The sequence below is a fragment of the Nelumbo nucifera genome, chromosome 6 (assembly GCF_055504915.1).
Source record: "Nelumbo nucifera cultivar China Antique chromosome 6, China Antique-T2T, whole genome shotgun sequence".
NCBI classification, from domain to species: Eukaryota; Viridiplantae; Streptophyta; class Magnoliopsida; order Proteales; family Nelumbonaceae; genus Nelumbo; species Nelumbo nucifera.
Window position 1 is genome coordinate 54534798 of NC_142654.1, and position 25426 is coordinate 54560223.

Genomic DNA, 25426 nt, shown 5'->3' on the forward strand with positions numbered 1-25426 from the left:
GGCAAATGAACGATACAAACACAACCAAATGTATGTAAATGCCCATACTGAGGATGTTGTTGATAAAGACGAAAATAAGGAGACTCAAGGTTTAGAGTTTGAGAAGGCAGTCTATTAATAAGATAAACTACTATAGATAAAGCTTCTACCCAGAACTGAGAGGGAACGGAAGACTCAAGTAGCAAAGTACAAGCAACTTCTAAGAAATGACGATTCTTTCTCTCCGCCACACCATTTTGTTGAGGTGTGTGTGGACAAGAATGTTGTGAGAGAATACCTTTTTCATTTAAAAAATCATGAAGTGCATGAGACATGTATTCTCCACTAGAATCAGATGACAGTAGAAAATTGAGTTTCAACATGCGCAATAAAAGTCTTGAAGACAAAAAAAAAACATCAGATTTGGAACGAAGAAAATAAATCCAAGTAAATCAACTATAGTCATCAATAAATGTCACAAAATACTTATAATGTACCTGAGAAATAATGGGTGTAATCCCCCATACATCATTATGAATAATATCAAAGCATTTATCTGCACGACTACCGGCAAGAGGAAAATGAAGAATTTTACTTTTTCCCAGTTTACAAGTTGAACAATCAAAAGAAAGGTTTGAAAATTTATTATTATTGCCTAATAAACCAGAATTCAACAAATAAGACAATATAGTAGAATTGGGGTGTCCCAAACGTTTATGCCACACCTCATTTTTATTAATAACAGTAGAACATGCTAAAGAAACATTACTAGGAATGGAAATATGCAGAGGAAATAAACGTCCAACTTTAGGCCCCTTCGCGATCACCGTCCCCGATTCTTGATCCTACACACAACAACCATTATGAGAAAAATGGACATTATAGTTATTTTTTACTAATTGGCCAACTGAAAGAAGATTATCAGAAAGTCCAGGTGATATAAAAGCATTGTTGAAAACCGAAGTAATATCACCAACACTAGTAATGGGCAAATGATTTCCATTAGCAACTTGAATATTTTCTGAACCTTGATATGACCGGACATTTTGTAGCAAATTAGCAGAACTAGTCATGTGATTTGATGTGGCAGAATCAACAAGCCAAGACTTAGATAAAGAATTACCATTACCTTGGAGTAAGAACAGTGGATTGAGCATTTTGATTGGCTGCTGACATAGTTGAGGACCCAGTTTGAATCTGATCCGTAGAAGAATTGCCAACTGTTGCTTGAAAAACAGTGTTTTGATGATTTTGAGGGCGAGTTAAACAATCTATGATGATGTGCCCATGCTTTTTGCAATAATTGCAAAATTTATAGGTACAATTTGCTGCAATATGCCCATAATTCTTGCAACTAAAACACTGAACCTTACTCATATCTTTACCCTTGCTTTTTCCATGAGCCGAAAATGCCATGTGTCTTGTAGTCATTTTCTCTTGTTCAAGAGTGGTTTGCGTAAGAAGATGTTGTTCCTCACGAAGCAATTCATTGAGACACACATCCAAGGTAGGAGGAGGATGACGATTCATCAAATTAGAACGAGCATTTTCAAAATTTGATCGTAGCTTCATAAAAAATTGATCGCGCTTGCTAATCTCATGAACAGCCAATACATCATTAAGAGAATCTTTAAACATTGCAATACACACTATATCAGAAAATTCAGCCCATAAATTTTGAAAACTAGAGTAGTAATCCTGAATAGAGAGACTCCCCTGTGTATAATTTACAATTTCACACTCCAATTGAAATTTCCTGGCTGAATTTGTTTGATTATAAAGCTTTTTCAAATATTCCCACATGGTTTGAGCACTTCTAAAGGGGCGTAAATTAAGAACAATTTGAGAATCGCATGACCCGGTAATCCAAGACATCACCCTAGCATCTTTGATTTTCCATTGAGCCAATTGAGTAGCATTTGCTGGAGCTGGAGTAGTACCATCAATATGTCCCCATAACTCTTTTCCAGTAACATATAAACGAAATTGAAATTCCCATGTCGAATAATTTTTTCCCGTAAATTTAATACAAAATTCAGAGTGGTTACCAGTCATTTTTAGTAGAAAATAAGACAAATATAGAGAGATAAGCAACCCAAAATATGACTGGGAAAAAAAATACTAAAATATGTGAGCTTTCTGAAAAAATTACACAGATGGAACTTGCAATCTATAGCGGCCTGAAGTTCCAACACCCAAGAATAACCAGAAATTCCAAACTCTAAGACAAGGGCTCTGATACCATGATAACTTTTGCTTTGAAAGAATTTTGATTGAATGGCTCAATGCCTTTTCATTCTGATTTCTTTGAATATATAGCTGAATATAAAGTAATTAAAGGCTGATTTATCTCTACCTACAGCTATACTGATTTACAGAGATTTAAGGTTGATTTATCTCTACCTACAGCTATATTGATTTACTGAGATTTAAGGCTGATTTATCTCTACCTACAGCTATACAATCTACTTATGGAAAGATAATATGAATACAAAATAAATAGGTTGTGCAAAATAAATGTTTGCTCTATATGGCAACATGGGCCACTGTCATTCTCCTTTGTGCTCTTAACATATATGTCTTGTTTGGAGCTACAACCTCATGATTGTGTTCCTTAACAAACCGTGTAATGCAATATTGACCACTTTCTTTCAAAGTCACAAGCATGTGTATATAGCATCCAGTTCTTGTATTATCACGATGATACTTCACATTATCTCTTTGTCTATCTTGTTGATAACCTTGAGTAGAACAACAAAATGTCTTATCTCTTATTAACCCAGTTTTTGTTTTGTGTTCCTTGCTCTTTTGAGTACTAAATCCAATTCTTCTAGCATATTCATTGTAAAATAATATGCATCATCCAAATTATCAAAAGCATTCCAACTTTGGCTCCCCTATAGTGCTCTCTGTTCCATCACCGGTCCCATTATCAAATTGCAATTTACGTGCAGTGCGGCAATCTATATTTGCATGATTTTCACATTCACTATAGAGCCTAATACATTCTTCATCTTGCGTATCAATTTGAATTTTTCTCTATGGCAGTGACCTTCATGTAGATATCAAACATCCAAGATACCACACATTATGTTAAAATTAGCTAAAACTCAAGAAAAAAATGTTGTAAGATAACACACATTCTATTCACTCAAAACTAATCATATTTGGAAATATCAAAATTTCTTCCTACTCCTAGGCTAATATTAGAATTTTTTACTACTTCTAGACTAATGTCAGAATTCCTTCCTACTCCACATGCTTAACTCGGCACATGTCTACCAATATATTCAAAAAGGCAATACTATCTCCTAATTTAGTAAGGATCATGTTTCAAACCCTAGCTAAAAATGGAACTGCTTTTCCTTCTTGGTGGTAGGTCAGCAGTTCAACAATGCAAACAGGTTGACCTATGGCATCATAATAATAAAATTATAAAACACCTAGCTGGGTCACTAGGTCATTTACCAATTCAGAAGTCAATGAAACAGTACTCTATAGACATCAGTTGAGGTCTATACTACAACAAGTCAGAGTACCAATTGAGTCACCATCAGTTGGTGATGCTGGCCTATAGTTTGCGATGTAATTTCATTTACAGTAGTTCAAATATGGGATTGGAAATAAGTTGAATGCAGAATCTGAAGTATTTATTTATTTATTTATTTGTCTCAATTTTTACTTTGTTATGATTGTGAAAAAAAAAATAAAGCTTAAAGCAAAAATAAAGTAAAATCTCAAGCAAAAGTAAATGAGGATTAATACTTCTCCTAATTTGTATTCCCATGCTATTTTTTTTTTCTTTTTGCTTAACGGGGCTACACAACGAGGGGTGTAAATGGATCAAATTTGAATTGAATTAGGCAATATCCGAATTCGAATCCGGATAGAAAATCTGATATTTGAATTCGATTCGATATCCAATGGATATTGAAAATTAATATCCGAATTCAAATTTGATTAAATATTCAAATATTCGATTCGATTTGAATTCGACCAATTAATTCTTTTAGGTAATTAATAAACATATAAAAATAAATATTTTATTTATATAAAGTATATAAATATATAAGTTATTTATATGATTTAATTATTTTATATATAAATTATATAAAATATTTAAATATTTTATATATTACATATAAGAATTAAATAATCGATTAAATTTAGATATTTATCAAATCGAATGAGATCATCCAAATTCAATCAATTAGATATTCGAATTATCTGAATTCGATTCGATTATTTCAAATCTCGAATTTGAAATCAGATTTTTGAATACCATTGACACCCGTGTACACAATGAGGATGAGGGTAGCCCATCACCAAATCTCAATATACTTAACACCCCAACCCTAGTGGCCAGAGAACCTACAAACTGAGTCACCATTAGCTGGTGCGTTCCCATGCATTTGGTGCAAATGAAATTCTGTTATAAACAAACAGAACCTTAGGCTCAATTTGGGAACGGTGCAAATATAAATATGTTCAGTGCAGAACCTTGCATAAGGCATTTCTAAACTTTGTATTTGTATTTGCACTCCTCCCAAACTAAACCTTGTGTGTGCAAATGTGGAAGGTCCATGAGATTAAAATGGGTGATTGCAGTTGCAGGGATTAACTGTAAAAGTTTTTTCCAGCCCAAAAGATACAACGAATAAAAAACAAAAAAATATACAAAGTACTATATCATCGAATAAAGTTCAAGGAAAAAAAAAAGGTAAAATATCATTCTCCATTTCTCCTATGGTAGTGTACAAGGAAGCAAGCTTGTCAGATACTTTATTTGATCCAGTCTTCCAGCCCAATGACAACCATGATTTTATCATTAAAAAATAGTTAATGGAGACCAGTACGTAACATTAATGGATTATCTTTACAAACTGGAACTTCCTTTGAAGTTTGAACTTTTTCTCCACGTTGGAAAGAGATACAGGATCTGGATTCTTTACGGCCTTTCTTCTCACTTCTGTTTTGGTGTCGACTGTGCAGAACTCTGAAACCTCAAAACTAAAAAAGTATGTGTGCTTCCTAGGAGCCAAATAACTAAGTGTAAATTATAGATTATAACCCTGTACTTTGGGCAGTGTGACACTTAGCCCAAAGCTTTCATTTGCATCAAATACCCTCCTAAACTTTCAGATCCCAACACTTTGCCCTCCATCAGTTAACTTCAAAACAAGATCTTCATTTGACTATAATATTTCTAAATCTCCAAACTATTTGTTCTTTAATTTGTGGACCCATTTTATCCTTTTTCTTACGTATTTATATAAATCCTTTTATGTTTCTTTTTTCTTATTTCTCATCCAAAGTGGACAGGAAAGAGATAGCATGCTTTGCTCCGTCCATTTTTTGTTACTTTGAAATGTCATCATTTCACATTTCACCTACATGAATCCTCGAAGGGCATTTTAGTAAATTATCGTTTTCCGGTTAATTCAGTTAATGGAAATGGGGAAAGTGTTGGCCTCTGAAACTTCAGGGGGTATTTATCACAAATGAAAGTTTGGGGTTCTAAGTGTCACTAGAACCAAGGCCAAAGTACAGGGTGGTAAATCTGTAATTTACCCAATAACTGAAACTTACATGTATTTCTTTTTACATTTAAGTTACCCTATGTATGATATATCAATGAACTCACTTCCCTATTCAGAACATAAAGAAGGAAATATTGGAAAGTCCACTTGCTTACTCAGCACCTAGAAAATAAATGTTTCTAGCAATAATTATGGCACCTCACAGGCATGAGAACAAGAGTTTAGTCACAGGACCCATTTGACACCATTAAGGGTCTGTTTGGTTTGTAGTTGAAATTGGAATCAGAATTGAAATTCTTTAGAATTAGAATCGAAATGGCCTATTCTCATAGTTTGTTTGGAATCAGCAGGAATGAGATTTTATTCCCAAGGGAGGGGCAGGGAATGGTCATTCCCTGGGGAATGCCATTCTAGCAGAAATGGGAATGGGATTCCACTTCCACCCAACCAAACAGCTGGAATCGGAATAACCCATTCCGAATCCAATTCCAGACCCTTATTCCTACAAACCAAACGGGGCCTAAGAAAGGATAACAGTCTCCCCCCACCCAAAAAAAAAAACTTTTGAATCCTGCTAGGACCTAGGACCAAAGAATCTTGAAACTCCAGATGCCTCTTTGATTTCCTCATGCATACAAGCGAAACATGCTAACATCATCCAAGACAGCTTTTACTTTAAGCTCAAGGTGGATAGATTTCCCATGCTGCCATTGTCAGTGCAGTGTCTTCTGAAATGGAGGCCATTAACTTGCAGATGGTTGAGAATGACACAACATTATACTAAAAAAGTTGGGGCAGGTTCCTGTGCTAAACATATATTTAAGATTCAAAAGGAGAAAAACTGGCAGAACAGTTGCTACAAAGAATCCCATCTGCTAGGATCAGTAAAACATCAGAATGATGAGTGAAGACTTAAGCAAGATGAGAATGAGAATTCTATCCCTTTACAAACTTCCTTTCCACCTCAGATGGCATCAATTCCACAGTTACTTCAAATAACAAAAGTCTGTTTTATATATCTTGTATTTATTCATGTAGCTTTGGAACAACTATCACCTATGTATAAAAATAAGCATAGCAAGAATGAAAACTTTTACAATTAGGTTTTTTATTTGTAAAAAAAATGCAGATTTCTAGCATACCATGGCACTATGATATATGCTTCAGTATTGCCAAAGCATTTCCTTTGAGAAAATTACATGTTTGTAATGTCATAGGGGAAATTTTCCAATTTTGAAACAATATCATAACCCTTGAGAAATGAAAGTAGATGGACACAATAAGAAATAGAAACCAGCAACAAGCACATGCATATTCCATCCAACCATATGAACTTGGAGGTAGTAATATGTACTTATGACATCAGTCTTCATTGTTAAGAAAAAAAAAAGAAGAATCTCAGTCCATGTGAAATATGGATGGAAAGAGAAAGATAAATTGAAAAAGGATGGGAAAAGAAAAGGCAAACACCATTCTGATGTTTAATTTCCCATTGTGCAAGTTGGGCCTACCATCATTCTCACTTTCTCAGTAAGTTTTTTCCCTCTACCACCTCGGGATCAATAACTGTGAAAAAAAACACTCAACTAGACTCAATTCAGTCTTGATCCAAACTATTAGGGGTTGATTACACAAACCCTGTCCCATCACTGTGTTAACTGAAAAAGAAAAGAACTAAAAAAAGAAAAATAGAGGAGAAAGAAGTGTTATGTGTCAACACCCAGAGAAGGCAAAGAGAGAAAAAAGGGATCCTCTAAGGAAACAAACTGGATCAGTTTATCAACATTTCTTAATTGTTTGATTATTTGAGATTTTCATTTCCATCTATCTTCAGTGGACTTTTTGCTTCCAGAGTAGAATTTACACTTTTTTCATTATTAGAGATAACGTGGAAGGAACAGTAAGTAGAATGAGAACTGCATTTTGGGAGGGAGAGAGTTCCCAGTTACAATATCAAAGGTAAATGCTAAACCAGTGTCTTTAGCATTGGATATAAGTGAATTCATTCAGAGGTCTCCCGGTGAATTTCATTGTTGACAAGATAGATAAGGGGTAAAAGAAAAGTTACAACCAAGGTTCAAAGTATTGATATGCGCCATATGCAATTTTTTGTGAATCGCGTGATTCAAGATAATCTGGAATAGAACAAATAAAGTGCATACTTAGTAATAAGAGAAGAAGTAATGAACAAAATGAAGATCAAAGACCAAAAGGTACCCCCCATGAGTGACTGTTTTCAATATCTTTGTTAGATTATCCATAAGAAGGAAAAGAAAGCATAGGATTTATGCTAGTTGGATCAAGTCTAGATGCTGTTATGGAGTATACCATAGGATTTGTGCTAGTTGGATCAAGAAAGGGAAAAGCCCCAACAGATTACAGCTTTACATGGTTAAAGAGGGAGAAAACACAAACACCCATGTACATGTATCAATACATCTAAATAATCAGAAAGTACAGTCCCCCAATTTCTTGTGAAATGTGCATATTACATCCCTGTAAGTTCCTTCAAAATAAACACCAACTAAATGTTCTTTTAATCTTACCAATGGTGGTTTTCAATTGGAGAACTTTTGTTCTGAAAAATATGACTATTGTATAACCTTCAGATGCACCACCATAAGGCTAAAGGGAGAAAGTTCCAGAGGATCCTGCCATGCCTGCTGAAACCTCTCATAGGCCAAGAGGTAATTTGAGCATAATCATATCCATGGGAGTGATAGAGATCCTTTGAAACAGAATGAGTAATTGGGAACAGGCATCATGAGTAAGAATTTTGATGAATGGTATCAAGGGACTGTATCCTCCTCAGTCCCACAGAGATTCTGTGGTTGTTCATATTCCTACTCCTTGAGATGATTGATTGTTAGCATGATTGTTAGCATCTTTTTGTCCAATGTATCTGTCCACATAGAGAAAGAAACCTTAAAAGGTCCATGGGCTTCCTGTATCCACCTCCAAGGAAAACAATCTGCTCCTGATCCAAGAAGATAACCATAGTATGCTTCCACCATAGAGACACCACTCCTATCAGCTAACCAAATTCTGGCCTGTACAAGTAGTAGAATAACTTAAATGTGTTAGCAAGGAAAGCAAAACATCAGTTTCTTCATCATTAACAGGACTGCATGACCTAGGACTACATACCCCCTTATCATCAATAATCTTGTGAATTGATTACTGTGTCATCATGGTCCATGGCCAGGTTACAAACTACAAAGGGATGGGAAATTAATGTTAAGTCTGTGTTTGGTTGCAGTGCAAATTTATTTGCACTAGTACAAATGCATGTGAGTGCAAATGTAAAAAATGCAAATTCTTGTTTAATTTTGTTTTGGATTTTACTTTATTCTGATTCATGTCTTAATTTACTTAATTTGTAATGCAATCAAACAAAAAAATCTAAAATTTGAAACAAAAATATGTCAGAATTTACACTCAAATCATTTGCACTGCCATGGTTTTGCATCAGTACAAACTTATTTGCATTGCAACCAAACACAGCCTTAAGGGACATGTCTAAACTCCAGAAATTACTCAAAATTTAGATGGTTTCCCCATTACCAAATATCTACACCACATTCATAATAGAGTCCTCTCTATCCACAAGTCTCCTGCATATGCTAGTGCAGTAAGACATTTGGATTAGTATGGACCCCAATCAGGGTATAATGTCCATATTTACTAGCGCTTACCTCCGATACCATAGCTTCTCCTTTTCCATCCCAAAATGCCATGACCAGTTGACCTCTTCCTAGGAAAGGGTCTGTTCATATTAAATGGCTATTAGACAATATACTTTATGGAATATGATTTTGGAATTACCAACAAATAACATGTCAATAGAATAAGCATGGGCCAAGATAAGGATGTTGAGATGAAGGTGCCTTGGTGCAATGGTTAGGTTGCTCCATTGCGACTTGGGTGATCAGGGTTCAAATCTTGGAAATAACCTCTCTGTGTCTGTAGGGATAAGGGTGTATCCTTCTGTCTCTCCCAAAACCTTGAATTGGTGGGAGCCTCATGCGCTGGTCTGCCCTTTAGGGTAGGATGTTGAGATGAATGAGTGGTGAAAATATGAAAAGATAAAATTATAGACAACAATATTCATTGAAACCTTGGGATGGTCCCAACAAGTGACTAAGTTGACAGTGAAGACCTAAAGTGGCAGAATATGGATTAATTGGGTGTAGCTAAAAGCTCTCAAAGAACAATGTAGAGTCCAAAAACAATGTTGGTTTCATTAGGAAGAGGAAGCCTTATGAATTTAACAGAAGATGTGGTGCTGGTGGAATGGTGGAACATGACTTTGTAGCTAAACCCTAAATAATTGGGAAAATGCTTGGTTCAGATCAGTTGACAATTTGATATTCAGATTTCATAAAGTAAAGCTCCGAAAATTGTGAAAAAATCAAGGGAAAAAGAAAATATTTTATTGTAGTATTGTAAACTCTAGAATTATAAGCAATTTAAATGGATTAATACTTCATTTTCATAAGAAAGCATTTTTTTTTTCATAGCAAGAGTATTCTTTGACAAAATAGTTTATCTTGATTGGTTACAAATTCCAAGTATTCCATATAAAAGCTTCAAAAAAAATGCAGAAAGACATGGCCATGAGTTTATCAACTTGCAATGTTTACTCCAACATTTACAACTTGAGACAGACAAGATCCCCCAATTTGCAGCCACTCCCATTTTACTCTTGCAACTTCATTGTTGAAGGGTTATTACTTGGTCCAATGATAAAATCTTGGGCTGAGAAGAACAGATTGAGGTGACCTTCAAGCTCTTTGGTTCAATGATAAAATCTTCAAGGGTTATTGTACGACTAATTTGTTGAAAGATTTAGTTTGGGAAGTTTAGTTGTCTATTGATAAACTTTGTATTTAATCGGTTGAATTTTGTTATACTGTAATGGCTAATGGTTGGATAGATACATGTAATTAAACATTAATTAATTTTTAGTTTATTGTCCTAGAGGAACTAAATTTGTGAAGCCTATAGATACTTTTGAAATAGTGAAGAGTGCAAAGAATTTGTTTCTTTTATTTAAAGAAATTATTAATTGGGTTAAAGCAGACAATGTTGTTCAAGTAGTTAGTAATAATGCTACAAATTATGTAATTGTAAGGAGATTGTTGGAAGTAAAATTTCCATAGATTTATTAGTTACCTTGTGCAACACATTGTCACTTGATATTGATGGAAATTATAGAAATAAATTGTGTTGCAAATGAGATTCAACATGAACATATAAGTATAAAGTTTATCTATAATCATACTTTTGTACTATCAATGATAAGAAATAAAAATGGTTAAATTAAGAAAGTATGTCCTAGAACCACTTGCTTTGCAACCAATTTCATTGCATTGAATAGCATTCTGATGCACATGCATGATCTGCAAAATTTGGTGATTAATCAAAGTTTTAATGACTCTAAATAGGCAAAATATGCAAAGGGGAAGGAAATAATAAAAGTCAAATCCCCGACCATTATATCAATAGTTTTTTATGTTAGTGAAAAGCTTTCAATTAAATCAAATGATGCACAAATAAAGCTAAACAAAGACCTTTCTCTTTTTAAAACTTGTGCAAATAATTTTAGAAGGTCTCTTTTTATGAAAGCAATTAAGACATTGTCTTTAGGTAATAATTATTTTTTTCTTATAACATGTTTATTATTTTAATTTTCTTTTTTTTATTTTGGATAGTCATTTTAATTTTACTAGATAAATTAATTCAATTCTATTTCATTGCATATAGGTGATTAGTGGTCAATATTTGGTTGTGACACCCCATATCTTAAAAAAATTGTTGTACAAATCCTTAGTCAAATAGTCAAATGTGTAGTTCATCTAGATGTAAACGTAACTGGAGTTATTTTGAACATATACATACGAAGAAAAGGAATAAATTGGAACACCAAAGATTCAATGACCTAATATATGTTCATATTGCAACTTACCTATGATGGATGGATAATTATTTTGTGTTTCATAATTTATATTAGTATTTATTTTTTATGCTTTAATTGCATCTTGTTTATCACTTGTGACTTTGTGATAAAAGTTAAGTCTTGACCCAATTGAGTATGAACATGTGGATGTTGTGGAAGATTGGATAGTACATGATGATGAGGATCCTCCATTATTTAATGGTTATGAGAATGGCGATATATTTAAAGGTGATGGGACAAAAATTCAGTAATGGAAGCACTATCAAGAAAATGAGTTAGATGGTGATAATAATGATGATGAATTATTCAATGAGCCATGGAAAATCTTGGAGGAAAATATATCCAACATCCAACTTGGATATGAAGATGAAATACAACCTCTTGGAAATGAAAATGATGATAAAATACCACCTAGCTTTAGTTTGTTCTATCATTAAGAAATGAGAACTTTATGGCTTTAGAATTTAAATAAATACCATTTATATGTTGAATTTGCGATATGTGTTTAATACTCATTGAACTTTGATTTGTAATCGTTTTAAGTTTTATTCTCTGGTCTCTAATAAGCTATATATTTTTATATTTTATTTTGAATAACTAAGCATTGTAGTTGATGAATTAAAAATACATAGTTTTATAGCAATATCTATGGAGTCTCTTGTAATTTTTCTTCTTTCTTTTTAGCAAGAAGCTATATTGTAAAGAAATTGATAGGGGAACTCTGAGAGACTAGAACCATCTAAATTAAAAGAACTCATTGCCATTTGTAAAGGTAAGCGTACTCTTCTTAGTCAGTCTTATTTCTATTTTATTATTATGTATCTTTATATGGGGTATATTTAAAACTGGATAAGAATGTAAACCCAGATTTCCTGTTCACTTTTTCTACCCACTTTATATGAGGTATATTTAAAGCTATATTGAGAGATGTGTGGCTGTAATTCACAACGATAGAGAGGATAGGAAATGTGAGTAGAAAATTGTGTTTTTAAGTTTGTATGCCATTTTAGTTGCTCTTCTAGAACATGGATAAAAGTCTTAACAATAGTTTTAGTTAGTTAAAGTTCATGAATATTAATTTTTTGGTATTTTAGAATGCTTTACAAATTGAAAAATAAATAATTCTTAATTTTAATTTTGTTTGAATTTTTCTTCAATCACTTTCAACCTTATCTATTGGGTTGCTTTTGCGTATTCGATATTTTCAAACCAATGCATGAAATGTGGCACAACAGGAAAATAGGCTTTTAGTGACATTGCATAAATGTCACTAAAAGGTAGGCAAATATCACAAAAAGGCTTTTATGATGTTTGCATCACTATCATGATTGCAAATGTTGTTAAAACTTTTTGTGACATTTGTCACTTTTAGTGACATTTGATTGCAAATGTTGTTAAACTTTTTGTGACATGTCACTTTTAGTGACATTTTGCAAATGTCATCATTGTCTATAAAAAAACCATGCATGGAAAGAATTTTTGATGTTTCTAAGACTTTTTGCGACATTTATTAAAGGCCATTAAATGGGTTTTTATGATATTTATTAAATATTACAAAAATCCACATTTAGTAAACGTCACCAAAGACCACTTATTGTAACATTTAACAAATGTGACCAAATATCTCCTTTAAATGTCGTTAAAAGTAGTACTTTTGTTAAATATTGGATTTTAGTGACAATATTGAATGCCAATTGACATTAATGAAAAAAATTTGACCACTAGCATTGATCAACATTGACTAAAAAATTTACTCTTAAAATTGCAATTTTACCGTGACTTATCACATAAAATGATAGAAACATTATTATTTAGAAAAATTTTCTTAAATTACCCTTAAGGTTTAGGAAATTGACTAACTATACCCTTACTGTTTCAATATTGTCTTAAAGTACTACTTTTTGTAATAAATGATACAAAGCTCCCTTTCCGTTGAGTCTCTGTCACAGACCTTTTACACGTGACTTCACGTGTTTGATTTAATTTTAAATCATACCAAAATACCCTTTCCTAGCTTGCCTTACCCAGCAATTCTGAGTCCATTTCTGTAAGTTTGTAACCTGTGGAGGTAATGACAACCATAATTTTGGTCGATTAAAAATATATAAGCGGGGCAGAGGAAGGAAGACCACCACCATCGAAAGTTATAGTGGCGACAATGATTTAGTTTGAGCAACAAAAAAAAAGGGAGACGATGGGGTGCGAGGAGGACAAGGGGGTTAAAATTTTGTGGTGGAGGAAGGAAGCTAAAGGATAGAGAGAGAATGGTGGGCTCTGTTCAAGAAATCGTCATTGCAAATGACTGCAAGCGTTGTTGCTTGGCCCCCTCCACCTCAATCTATTCTAGAAATCATTGTTTCAATTTGGGCAAGACAATGGGCTCTGTTCTCTACTAAGTGCGCACACTGGTTCTGCAATTGAACCATTCATCAACCATAAATGTTGTTCGGTGGAGTGAAGCTTCTTTGCCTCCGACATCGGTAGTATCCCCTAAACCACGATTTCAAAGCTCGTCAAGCAGTGAATCCCATGCATACTATTCTTAGCAGAAATCCAAATAGATAGAATCGGTGAACCACTGATTTCAAAGCTCGATTGGCAAGAGCTAAACCTTAGCAATTTTCAATCTCTGAACAAGTTAAGACTATGTGGGGTGGGTTTTGATACTTGATATAGCGGCGGCGGCGGAACACCAACAAGAACACCAGATCTTGTGATATTGTCAAATCCAAACTCCATTGTTAGCAACCCCTTGAACTCAACGATGATGATTGCTATCGATGTTCTCAAAGGGATTTTCAAGTGTAGAAATGATGGAGATGTAAGTGTCGAGATCGCCTACTAACCACTGAGTTTAGACCAAATTGTGGTCTTGAGGCCAAAGCTGGTGGCACAGGTTTGGGAGTTGGTGGTGTCACCGCTAAGGGAGGAGAGAAGTGTTTGACTTGGGGGTTTGGGCGCATGAGGTGGGTCTCCGGTCTGGCTCGGCCTCTCTCTCTCCTCCTTCTTCCCCTTTCATTCTCTTTCCCCTGTTTCATCACCGCCACCTCCACCCTTCTCTCTCTCTCTCCTTCTTCCCCTTCATTCTCTCTTCTCTGCTAATCTGTTTCATCTCCCTTGCCGATCTATTTCACCCCCCTTCACCCAAGTCCTTCAAATGCCCAACTGCTCCCAAGACCCATCTCCATTCTTAAGCACCACTATTGCTGCTCGACCCCCTCCACCTCAATCTGTTCTTTGTATCTGATCACAACCCCTAAGATTTCAAGGACGATCAACCCTCAACATTTATTGGAATCAAAGAGCTTGAAGATCACTGATGCTGTCTTTCATTGAACCAGGGATCTCGGGTAAAATAGTCTTTTTAATCCTTTAGAATCAGTAGGGGTACTTTAAAACAATACTGAAATAGTAGGGGTATGGTTAGTCAATTTCCTAAACCTTAAGACTAGTTTAAGAAATTTGCCATATAAAAAAGGTTATATTTATAGCTATTTTATTAAATATAGACACCAACAAAGACTTACAAAAGAAAAAAAGAATAATACTTGTAGATAGAGAAATGGTCTCACTACGGGGAAAAATGACCTTTAACTGCCGCTAAAGGTCCCCAAAACTGTCGCTAGAAACTTTACCGGCAGTCAGCAAAAAGCTGCTAAAAATACTGTCGCTAGAAATTCTAGTGGCAGTTTTCTTGTCTGCCGGTAAAGAACAAAAAACTGCCACTAAAAATAGCTAAAGATGTTTGGAACTGCCACTGTCGCGACTGCCGCTAAATCTATAATATATATATATATATATATATATATATATATATATATATATATATTTATATAACCTGGTCAGTCCTGTTTTCAAAACCATGACTAGACTATACTATTTTCAGAATTAAGGACCGGTTTGATTCGTGATTGGAATCGGAATCGAAATGGCCTATTTCTCTTTTGTATTTAATAATTTATTCATTATAACCTAATCAGGTAAGATGGAGTCAACGTTCAATTAGCTTCCAGTGCTTATGTATTTAATAATTATTACTCTACATATTTGTTTTAGATCTGAATTGATATGAAATAATTGGTCACCATGTGCCAATTATTTGTTTTGCGAAGCAAAATTGCATTGGTATCCATCCATGTGCCATACATATTAAGTCATGCCTTGTAAAGTTTCCAAAAGAAGATATATCATGATAGAAGGGTGCAACACAGAAAAGAAATAACTGCAACTAATATTTCTGATTTGTACATGCCTTCTTAGAATCAAGTAGTTGAAAAGAATGGATTTTAGCAACAATCTGAAGCAACCAAAATGAAAAGCAAATCATGGTAAAGTGGGTTGGAAGTGATCAGTCGTTTAGAACTCAAGTAGAAAGAAAAGACAACTACTTTCACATGCCATTGAGCAGGCAACACAGTACCAATAAATACTTCAATCTAAGAGGAGCAGCATCCAGTCTTCTGAGCAACAGGTTGTCCTTGGAGCTGCACCACTGGAGGCCTGGCATTGTTCATAGTCGGTTGGCTTGCCATCCTGCAGTAACCAAAACCAAACAGGAAATGAAATATAGGTAGCTGATACAAGGTCATCCACATAAACAAAAGTAACTGAAAGACCCAACTAATGCTGGACTAGAAGTGAGAAGTCACACCGACAGATGATAATCATAATACTACACTTCAAAGCCTTCTCGCGAGAATGCAAGTATTTCCATCAGTGTACCAATTTCATATAACCCCCCTTTTATTTGATATGATATTATTCCAATGCATAGAAAGCAGGCATAAGCAGTACCTATTCTTGACCTCAGCAGCCATAGCCATGAAGGCTTGTTCCACATTAGTTGCATTTTTCGCACTGGTTTCCATGAATGGTATCCCAATTTCATCAGCAAAGGCCTAAAACAACAGAAAGAAAATATGAAGAAACCATTTTTCACATCTCCAAGAAGAACAGGAGTTGCTTCAACAGAAAAGTAGTCACCTAAAAGCATGGGAATTATCAGTAATACCTTAGCTGTCTCATAAGAGACAACTTTGTGTGCTGTAAGGTCGCACTTGTTCCCAACCAGAAGCTTGTTGACAGTTTCACTAGCATAGCGGTCAATTTCATTCAATCATTGTTTGACATTGTTAAAGCTCTCTTGATCTGTTACATCATATACCACCTGCCCAAGAAACAACCAAGTTTGAGATAATTGAATTGCAATGACAAGTAGAGAGAGGGGCTATGCAAACAAAGGAAAAAGAAGTGGGAAATGACTAACTATAATTCCATGAGCACCACGGTAGTAGCTGCTAGTTATTGTCCTGAAACATTCTTGCCCAGCGGTGACCCACTGCAAAATTCATACAAGCAGAATGGGTTAGCATGAAAAAACACCAACTAAAAAGGTATGAGTGCCCAAAAAACCAAATTGACTCCAATATGTGGTCAACAATCAGTCAATATTAGAAATAAGGTTCATTACATGATCATGCCATGAATTCCAGAGGGACAAGCAGAAGCTATCCACCCTTTCAGTGGCAAACACACCACAAATGTGAATTAAAATAAAAGGCTGTAGCTAGGATAACCCTACTAAAAAACACTGGCTCAGCAATATTTCATGGGGAGGGCTCTGCAATAAAATTATCTGGGGCAAAAACAAAACAAGGTTGGCTGATCATTAGACCCAGGACCAGAAATTCTCCTCGATTTTGAGCAGTTGGATCCTTTTAAGGTAATCTATTGAAATTTAGTTCCACACTTTCAATAATTCTCTTATCCCACATCAAGGGCAGAACCAGGATTGATGAACATTTCTCAAATAAAATTCAGAACTATTAATTAAAAACAAACAATATCATCTAAGTCTTCTAGGCTATAAGGAACACAACTATTTAGTATGTGCTACACTGCTTATAGCCATTGTCATATAAGCAACCAAGAATAGATAATGCATCTAAAATTTTAACTATACTCACAATTTGAAGCTTAATTGTCTTCCCGTCCTGCTCCACAGTACGTATTTTCTATAAATAAAAGGTGGGAGTACAATTTAGCACCATGCACCTATGTAAGGAGGAAGATTTAGTAATATGTAATAATCACTTACAAAGTCAATTCCAATGGTGCTGATGTAACTCTCAAGATATGAATCATCCTGTTTGAATGATCAAAGAGGAAAAAGTTGATTGAAGAGAAATGACATTTAATTCCATATGAATAGTCACAGTAGCTCATAGTTAAAAATGCATAGACAACATAAAAAGAAATCTTCAACCAATGAGGCAAAGATGCCACTACAGACAGAGTTAGCATCAATTAAAAATTAATAAAGACAAGCAATACCCATGCCTAAATTGTATTAAAACCATCAATTTTAGTTTTACTCAAATTAACATCTGGCATGAACAATTATCAGGATATATATATTTACATTAAATAGATTTTAAATTCCAGATACATATCTTGACAAATCCTCTTTCCAACACAATAAGATAATACTGATGTTGTTCCACCCCCCCACCCAATCAAAAATAACAAAATAAGGAAAAGAAAGAGACAATAAACAACACAAAACAGAGAAAAAAACACAAACCACAACCTTCCAAAGACAATAAACAACACAAACCACAAAACAGACAATAAACACTCAGAGGTAGCAGTCTCTGGATCTATCCTTTGACCCTCGAACTCCTCGAGCTCGGCCTTTCATCTTACTTGGCTGAATTCCAAATCTACAAAAAGGAAGACAAAAATTAAATTTGACAAAAATAAATTGTAGAAATAAAATAATAACTGAAAATTAAATAATGGAAAATAAAAGCATGCGTAAAAAGTAAATCTAAAACTATGGGAAACTGGTTGGGATCCAAATCCATAGGTGGTAGTAGTGGCTAGGCGAACTAAAAGTAGGAACCCATCATCTTGCCTGGGTGTTCTCTTCTTCCTCTACCCTTGAACTTCTCAAGAACAACATTCCATCTTACCTGGGGGCAGAATCCAACCGAAATTAAATCTAAAAGATTGATAGAATAAAAATAACATAAAAGAAAATAAAGAAAATGAAAGGGATGGTTGATCAAATCCAGTGGCGGTAGTTGCAGATTGGCTAGACTGTTTACAAGAACCCTTCCTGACAAGATCTGAGCGTCCTTCCTTTCTACAACCCTTAAACTCCTCAAGAAACCTTAGCCTTGTGAACTGGATGATTTGACCAACCCTTTCTCCAGGGCCCCTGGGGTCTTTTATAGAGAAGGGTGGACAAAACTAGGATTAGAGAGAAAGAGAGGGGCAGCAGCTGGATTTTTGCAGAAATATGGGCGCCCTAGGGTTGAGAATGGAGGGTTAAGATTGTTCTAAGGTGATCCTAAGGCTGAGAAGAAAAGGAGAGGGTGCCCAATATTATGTAGGGCTGAGATTTGGGCACCCAGAATGGAGGGAGCAGATTTGGGCACCTAGAGCTGGAGAAATGTGATTGGTTGGTGTGATGTGGCACCCTAAGGTGATTGTTTGAGGTTTAAGGAGTGAGGTGTAAGGTTAGGATGTTGTCTAGGGAGAGATTTAAGGGTATGAGGGACTGCTAAGGCTTGGATGGTTGAGATTAGAGGTTATGAGAGAGTAGAGGGTGGAGATTTGATAGTCTAGGGTGGCTAAGGTTTGTTAGAGGTAAAAAGAATGAGTGGGGAGGCGCCCTAGGGTTTGCTAAGGAATGGGGAGTATGCTAATACAGTAGGAGGGGCACCTATCTAGGTTTGGCAGATAGGAGGTGCCCTCCCGTGCTCATTTTTCACAGAAACACCCCCTCTCTCAGCTGGACTTCACACCAGCTTCCTGAAAACTGCATTTCAGCCATGTAACTTCCCCAAATTTCCACAGAAGTTGTACAAAGATCCTCAGAGGTCGCAACATTGAATTTAACTGGGAAAAGGGCACACTTTGACTATTCTAAGGCTGAAATAATGCCCTTAAGGCATCAAAATATAGAGTTATCACACCCCCAACTTAACCATTGCTAGTCCCTTATCAACACAGCCTTAAAATTACACTGAGTAAAAAGATCATTCCCATTGCAAGATCAGTATTGGGATTTAAGGGATAAAACTGTCTTGCTTTGAATATTTCAAAAACTTAGCTTAAAAATATTGTATACTCTTCCATTTGCAGTTTGTCAAGAAAATCTGAGATTGATTTCAAAATTAGACCGATATTCTTCTTACCATTTCTGGTAATGGATTTCTACCCTTGAACTTTGAGATGCACACTTATTTTATTGCTACCTTCCACCATTTGACACGAATCTCAACACTTGCGTTAGGTGAAGAGACCCTATTACTAAGTTCAAGGTGTCCATTGACCCATTGACCTTTTTTTTTGGAAACACTGTTTAGGGTAGTCCACTATCTCTAATTATTTGAAGAATTTTTGTCTAATTTCTCGATCTTTCTCTTCTTATTACTCAAAAATTTCTCAGTAAATTTTTTAGTTCTACATTTCTAAAGTCTAAGCTCTTATTATTTTTTTTTCAATTTTTCTCTCTCTTTCCTCACCCTCCAACTTAAGTGACATTGTCCCCAATGGCATGTCTAGAATGATACAAAGGGACTTGGGCCAAAGGGAACAATCAAGAATGTTTTTCCAAGGGGTTCAAGGTCTGCCAAGTGGTCTCGAATCAAGAAAACAAAAACTATAATCCTAAAAGCAAAAACAATTAAAAATTAAGTTGGGTTGCCTCCCAACCAGCGCTAAGTTTAACTTCTCACATCTATACTTCCAGACTTGCTTTCTTCTTTACACAGACAAGGCTCACATTGGGCTAACCAAAGGGTAGGCAAGGCATCTACAAGGTTGTCCACTACCTCTACCTTAAACTCATCTTCCCCAAGGTTTGGATACTTAGTGGCACTAAATACATTTAATCGAACTTTCTACACCCCAAATGAAATGTCCATTTCTCCTGATTTATAGTTGATGTTTGCATTGGCAGTTGCTAGAAACGGACATCCTAAGATTATCGGGTTATGGTTTAGTTCCTCGGTTGGGGTCATGTCTAGGATGATAAAATCCACTGGAAAGTAACAGTCATCTACTCTAACAATGACGTCCTCGATAACACATCGAAGAGTCTTGACTGACCGATCAGCAAGTTGCAGAATTACCGGGGTAGGTTTTAACTCGTCGATCCTGAACCTTTCATAAATAACAGAGGGGAGCAAATTTACACTAGCTCCAAGATCTAATAGGGCTTGATCAAAAGTGATTCCAGAGATGAACAACTTATTAGAGGAGAACCAGGGTCTATAATTTTCCAGGGGAGTTGGTTTAGGAGAACCACACTAACATCTATCGAGAGCATCACTTTTTGGGGGGCCGATCGTGGCTCCCTCTTTTGAGCACACAATTCTTTCAAGACTTGGAATAGGATGGGACATGTTGTATCGCGTCGAGGAGAGGGATGTTAATATGGACTTGCTTGAATAACTCCCAGATCTCCTCGTTGCGAGTCTCTTTCGTCTTTTGCAACGGCCCGGCTGTGAGTGCAGTTGGAAAAGGAACTATAGGTTGGTTCACTATAGGTTTTTCTTCTAAATTTTCCTTTTCTTTTTCTTTGCCCCCCCCCCCAGCTTATGGTCTTCTTGCTCCTTTTCTCCTTCACTGATGTTTTCAAATTTCTTTTTCTCATACGGGTCCTCTAAAATCCTCCCACTCCTTAAGGTCGTAATAGCCTTGGCATTTTCAAACGAAGGGTTCTTAGGAGGTGGTTGAATCTGTTGTGGAGGAAAACCCGGTGGCCGATTTCTAGGATTCGCAACCGGTTGACTCAGTAGTTGTTCTACTTTTCTCCTCACCTTGGCTTTGGCTAGATGTCCTATTTGGCTCTCTAATCTAGCGATGGACTGCTACTGAGTTAGAATCAGTTACTGAAACTGCATGAATTTGTTATCAACTATATTGGTCTAAGGAGGTTGTGGGTAAACCTGATAAGGTTAGACCAGCTGGTTCCTAGGGTAAGTTTGCTGGAATTGGCTCTACACTTGTGGCCTCTGAAATTGCTGGGCCATGGTGTTAGATGGATGGTACTGATGGGACTGTGTGTTAGGTTGACATGTCCTCCAAGAAAAATTAGGGTGATTTCTCCACCCAGGGTTGTAAGTATTTGAAAATGGATCATTATTAGGCCTCGAGAAACTCTGGGCTACCTGTTCTTGGATAAACGGTGGAAACTGAGTCACCGTTGGACAATCATCAACTTGGTGGGTTGGGCTGGCACAAATGGAATAAACTTCAGGATAAGGGGTAGATGGGCCCGATTGTTGGTTATAGGTGAAGAATTGATCAATATTTTGGGCTAGAAGATCTACCTTGTCCAATTTTCTAGAGATTGCATTCAGGTCCATTCTTGCCTTGGGTTCTATACTATTCCTGACTTCATAGAGCCCTGCCCTCTTTGAGGGTCCCACTGACCTTTCATAGGAATATAATGATGCATTGTTGATAGAATTTTCACTCAATGTTTCGAAAAGAGCATACGCTTCATCCTCAATTTTACTCATAAATGCCCCCCCACATGATGCATCTACCATTTGCCTGTATTGATCAATCAAACCTTCATAGAAGGCTTGGGCAATTTCCCACTTGGATAGGCCATGGTGTGGGAACTTTCTCAACAACTCTTTCATTCTTTCCTAAGACTCGTGAATTTGTTCACCCGGTGTTTGGGTGAATCCAGTGATGGCTCTTCTCATGGTGTTGGTTCGTCCTATAGGGTAGAACTTTCTAAGGAATTCTTGTTGCATTTCTGCCCAAGTTCTAATAGGTCTCCCTATAGTTCACAACCACGGCTTGGCCTTGTCTTTCAAGGAAAAGGGGAAAAGAGTTAATCTAAGGGCATCGTCACTACTGTTTTGGATCCTTACAGTGGAACAGATTTCCAGAAACTCATCTATGTGTTTGTATGGGTCCTCACTTGGGTTCCCGTAGAAAGAGGGGAGCACCTGGATTGTTCTTGATTTAATTTCATACTGAAAGGCTTGAGTATCCAACAACTATGCGTAGGATGAAGGGTTATACTGGGTCGGAGTGAAATACTCATTCAACATTCTGGGCTGCTCATCATCGATCTCAGCCATTTGGTTGCGTTGCTGGTGATGGAGGTATCTCTCTATCTCAGGTATGGGTTCTACTATTTCTCTCCTCGGAGATCTCCTTCCCAACATACAACTTAGAAGTCCCTTTTTCTTCCTTTTTGAAATTTGAAATTTTAATTTTGAATTTTAATTTCAAATTTAGATTTTGAAATTTAAATTCTAAAATTTAAACTCAAATTTGAATTTTTAAATTTTTTATTTTCTGTTTTTTTCAAATGCAAGCAATTCAAACACATGACCTACGGGCAAAACTAAGGTTTCCTAAACTAGTGGTTCAACCAATGTAAATCCTCTTAGGTTCACTTGGAATTATGCCACTTCCTTTGGTTAGCCAGGTAAGAGGTGGGGATGTGGGAGGCTCCCATTGCTCTCACAATGACCTAATTAAGTAACCATAAAACTTGCTTAGGCTTAGCCGGTTAACCTCTTTCCTTAGACACCAACCGCCGGTTATGGAAACTAATCGCAAGATTCCCTATGGAAAGTAAAACCTGGGGCCCCCTAAAGGATCTTGCAATCCAAATTTTAAATTAAGGTATAGGGTGAATTGCACGTGAAAGGGTGGTTGTTTTTGGCCCAAGGAAGGGTGATGAAATCTCCACCTTATCTTATTTAAAATGGATTGCCAATAAATGGATTAATGGAAATACACAATAAACAAAATAAATGCAACTAATTACAATGCATGAACAGTTATCTCTAATATGCGATTCAGCAATAAAATAATAAAACAAATTAATTCAGCAAAGAAAACAATTAAAAATGAAAAACCCTAACACATTAACAACTAACAAGATAATTTCAGCAATTAAATAATCCTATATGATGCATGCTCTAGAACATATCAAATCCTAACGTTAGAATGCAAATGAAAAAAAAATTAAAATATTAATTTTATTATTTTTTTTTTTGAAATTCAAAATTTGAAATTTAAATTCAAATTCAAATTCAAATTCAGATTCAAATTCAAATTCAAATTTTTAAATTTAAACTCAAATTTGAAATTTTGAATAATTTCCTAATTAACAATCAATTATTCAATTAAACCACTAATTAAGGGAGCAATTAATTACAACAACAATTAATCACAAAAAAATAGAAAAATAAAGGAACTAATTTTACAAAAAGATAATACTACAGAAATGAAGATTAAGAAGGGAGTTCGCTACTCTAAAGATTAAACAGAAAATAAAATAAAAAAAAATAAGAATATGCGGCAATAAAAAAAATCAAAGAAATGAAGTGAGTTTCTAATCTGAAAATAAAGAAAAAATAGAACCTAACAATCCTAAACAGAAATCTAGTTTGCTCAAGAAAATAAAACAAAAATAAAAACAAGATCTAAGAAAAATAACTCACACCTACTAATTCAGAACTTAAACGAACACAGAAATCAATAAAAGCAAAAAAAGTTAAGAAAATGACAACTAAGGAAATAACGCACCTAGTACTAAAAGAAAAAGATCAAAGAAACGAAAAGTTACAGGAGTGATTGATTCTAGAAATGAAAAATGAAAAACCCAATTCGAACCTAGAAATAAATAGAAAAAAAATAGATCTAAGAACAAGACAAAAAAAATAAATCGGATCTACCAGGAAATAAAAATAATTAACTAAGAATTCAAAAGCACTACTTTACCAAAAAGAATCTGAGAATAAAAACAAAAAAAATAGGATTAAATTGGGATAACTACACCTGAATCACAATCCCAATTTCTCCTCTTCTCTTTTCTTCAGTAGTCCGGCAACGCTCCGGTACCCCACCTTTTTCTATTACGTCCTGCAAAATCAAAGAGAAACAAGAATTAAAATGAGATTACCGATCAAGTAATCAAACAAAAATAATGAAACAGATCCGAACAAAGCAATTAAAAATTTTTCTCTGTTGCTTCCCCGGCAACGACGCCAAAAACTTGGTGTGTCTGGAAGTGTGTCGTTAACAACTTCGGAACACCAATTTCAATATTTATAAATTTTACAATTCTCAAAATAACTACAAAATGCAGTTAGTGGTGAGAAAGGGGTCGTATCCATAGGGAAGCAAGGGAAAAATTGTTACGTACTTCAATCCAAACAAAATAACAAGATTTGAGATTGCAGAAACACAAAATTTAATTAACTGAACTGGAATTCATTAAAATAAAATTCTAACAATACTAAAAGAAAAAATTGCAAAAAAATAAATAAATAACAGAAATAAAAAAAAAACTAAATAGAAAATCTGCAACTCGGTCAGAGGTAGCAGTCTCCGAATCTATCCTTTGACCCTCGAACTCCTTGAATTGGGCCTTCCGTCTTACCTGGTCGAATTTTAGATCTGTAGAAATGAAGACAAAAATTAAATTTGATAAAAAGTAAATTACAGAAATAAAATAAAAATTGGAAATTAAAGAACGGAAAATAAAAACATGTGTAAAAAGTAAATCTAAAACTATGGGAAACTGGCTGGGATCCGGATCCAGAGGTGGCAGTAGTGGCTAGGTGAATTGCAAGCAGGAACCCCTCCTCTTGCCTGGGTGTTCTCCTTTTCCTCTACCCTTGAACTTCTCAAGAACAGCCTTCATTTTTACCTGGGGGCAGAATCCAACCGAAATTAAATCTAAAAGATTGCTAAAATAAAAATAACATATAAGAAAATAAAGAAAACAAAAGGGATGGTTGATCAAATCTAGTGGCGGTAGATGCAGATTGGATGGACTGCTTGTAGGAACCCCTCCTGACAAGATCTGGGCGTCCTTCCTTTCTACAACCCTTGAACTCCTCAAGAAACCTTAGCCTTGTGAACTTGGTGAATTGACCAACCCGTTCTCCATGGC

At 35.4% G+C, this 25426-nt stretch overlaps 1 pseudogene across 1 annotated transcript; it reads right to left on the reverse strand.

Annotated features, from left to right (window-relative positions):
- Positions 1–15691: 15691 nt before the first annotated feature.
- On the reverse strand, positions 15692–25174 carry LOC104602093 (GTP-binding protein YPTM2-like; annotated as a pseudogene). Its single transcript, XR_016077696.1, has 9 exons — positions 25147–25174; positions 24911–24927; positions 24307–24390; positions 17576–17623; positions 17445–17492; positions 16745–16816; positions 16490–16645; positions 16273–16376; positions 15692–16011 (listed from the first exon to the last, which is right to left on the reverse strand). The product of XR_016077696.1 is annotated as a GTP-binding protein YPTM2-like (transcript).
- Between the last annotated feature and the right edge of the window lie 252 nt (positions 25175–25426).